This window comes from Phalaenopsis equestris, unplaced genomic scaffold, assembly GCF_001263595.1.
Source record: "Phalaenopsis equestris unplaced genomic scaffold, ASM126359v1 Scaffold000294, whole genome shotgun sequence".
NCBI lineage: Eukaryota > Viridiplantae > Streptophyta > Magnoliopsida > Asparagales > Orchidaceae > Phalaenopsis > Phalaenopsis equestris.
This window is the reverse complement of record NW_018164736.1, coordinates 59599-62735: the sequence shown is the minus strand read 5'-3', so window position 1 is coordinate 62735 and position 3137 is coordinate 59599.

Here is a 3137-nt window from a genome sequence, read left to right as displayed (position 1 = left end):
TGATGACGTTTGTAGGCTGCAAAGGCTAGATTTAGTAGCTACATTAAATATGGGGCCACGTAGGCCGTAGTTGGTCATATCGGGCGTGGTGATTAACTACAAGGAGAAAGCTTCAAGGGTCGGGGGGAAAGTCTTCATATCCTAAGTGTGTCGTAAATAGTTATTATGGAATGCATTATTGCACTGTCTTTGAAGTGTGTTGTTATATAATTTTTGAAGTGTGTTGTTAAATCGTCTTTTAAGTGTGTTATTACACCATCTTCAGAGTGCATTACTTTCTAGGATGCTCTATTACTTCATAAGGTTGGTTAGTTACTCCACTGCATATGTTGGGATTTTAAAATGCATGTCGTGATTCCACAAGAATCTTCATTCTAATGAAATGGGGACAATTGATGGTGATCCACGGTGGCTGGTGATCAGTGATCGGTGGTGTTTTTGTGGTTGTGGGAGCAAAGGACATTCGCCAGATCTTCAGTGTAGAGCGCTAAACCTCAGCTCCTCCTCCTCAAAGTCTCGGACTTCCTCCAGTTCAAGGTTTAGGTCCCCTTTCAAGAGGGAGTAAGGTATTATTTATGGACTCTGGGTGAGACCGAATGAATCCTGACAACTTCGTCAAACGGCCCAGAAAAATTCTCATGATCGTACAACATGTACATTGACATTCAAGTGTCTTAGCAATGTCAGAATTGAGCGATATTGGGCTCGATAGAATCATTTCATCGAGACACTCGATTTGACAATAAGTTTGTCAGATTTGTAATTTTTTTTTACCTTCTAATTTGGCACAACAAGATTTCGAAATGACATATTGTCTCGATCTGAGCTTGATTTAACTTGGATTACACCAATTTTAGTGTTATTATGTTTTTCTCGTCAAGCAGATGAGTGACTATAAGTTAGCTAAATCAGAGTTCTAGATTATTTTAATTGAAATTTGAATGTACCTTGCTCATAAACTTTTTTAGATTCGTATCACGCTTTGAGATCCATACAAAACTTACTAATGATGTATAAATACTAATTTGATTTTTTTTATTCTAATTACTTAAATTAATTGGTTTATACTAAAAGCCTTATAAAATTAAAATAAATAATATAATTTATAATCCGAGAAGGTGACATCATGCATTAAAATGGAACCTGAAAATTAATTTAAAATGAAATTGTCAGCCCAACTAATATATCATATTATTAAATCACGTAGTCGCTCCACCCGATCATCAATCTATAATAACCATATCATGCTAAATCAAACCAAATCACTAAAACCATATTGAAGTCATAGCAATATACCAAAATGATGCAAGATTAGTTATCTTAATTCTTAAACTAAAATCAGATTTTAAAATAAGTTTTATTTTTTTCTAATTTTTTTTATTTTATTAAGATTTTAAATAATGGTTAATTTAAAATCAAATTGAACAATGAAGCTTCACTAAACAATAATTAATTAAGGAGTCCAAACTGAAATGTTTTGGTGTATTTAGACATATACCACTTAACTTTATGTATTTATATATCTAACACCCAAAGTGTGATATTTATATTTTTAACACCCTCTTGTCATAAGCCTATGAATGAAAAATATGCATTTTACCTTAAAAAAGACATTGACCGTGCTACTTTTGATATGATTTTTAAATTTGACCAGTAGGAGAAATATTTGCGTATGGAAAGCGTACGCAGAGTTGCGTACATTTCAGGTTATTCGGAATGTATCATTAGGTTACACTTAAGTTACACCCCCCTTGTAATTCTTTTTGTAATATAAGTGTAACCTAGTTGTACCCTCCAAATAACCTGAAATGTACGCAACTCTGTGTATGTTTTCCGTACGCAAATATTTCTCGACCGGTAGAGTTTAGATGTTAGAATAAATTCTCATATTTACATGCACACCCCTATTGTTAGGTATGTTAATTCATAAGAATTGTGTAGCATACATGTAAATGACCCTAAGAAATTTTAAAAGACCAAAAATTAATCACATAATTTTTTTTTTATTTGGTCGAATTGAATTGCCTATTTATGCTCATCATCTTCATGGTCAATCTTAGTAAGCCCACATATTCAATCAACTTATATCAAATCAATTAAATTTATGGAAAATTTCATACACATCACTCAAAATATTATTATTTAAAAATCAACACAGGTTATTTTTATAACTACCAAATCAATGCATTTACACGTGTATTGATCAAATCATTGAAAATTTGATAAAAATGAAAAATTTCGAGTTAGAATTTTGTCATAGATTTTGATATTTGAACTAGAATTTGAAAAGTGGATAAAGACCCTCCTATTTTATTGTTATAAATTCACTATGAAGTGATTTTGGCTCAAGGGGCTACAAATTCATTCCACATGTCAAGGTTTATAAGGTCCAAATGGCTCACTTCTAGTTGAACAATTCCTATATCATTTCAAAATGAATTTTGCGGATATGATGACCCCATAGTTGAATATTTCCTCTTCTACCTAAAAATTTTAAACTCGCAGACCAATAAATAAATAAATAACTTCATGTCATTATAAATCACAAATTATAAATTGCGTCATTACATATTTGTAAACATTCATATTTACATGCAGATTACTCAAATTATCAAATATTTAACGGCACATAAAAAAAATATCACCATTACCATCTTTTTAAAAATGAAATACATTTTTTTTCATGCAAAAAAATTATAACCTTTAGGTGATGAGTATAAATATCAAACTTGGTGTGCTAGCTAGATGTGCAAATACATAAGAATTATGTGGTATGTATGTAAATTTCCCAAAAAAAAAAAGGCATTTTCATGCATACCACTCAACTCCTACATATTTATATGTCCAACATTCAAGATTTAGCTGGAATAAAAGAAGTTGATAAGAAATTTATTATTGTGTTACAAAATTGGGTAATAATATAATAAATGAATCCAGCTCAGTGTTATCCACAAATGGCATGGCATAAATTTATTGCTCAAACGGTGGGGGGGTGGCGCGGTCATAGGCATATATAGGACTGTCAAAATGGCTCGTTGTTCGCGAACAACTCGTGTTCGACTCGTTAAGAAGCTCGTGTTCGGCTCGTTAATTTCGTTCGATAAGTTAACGAGTTGAACACGAACTAAGATGTGTTC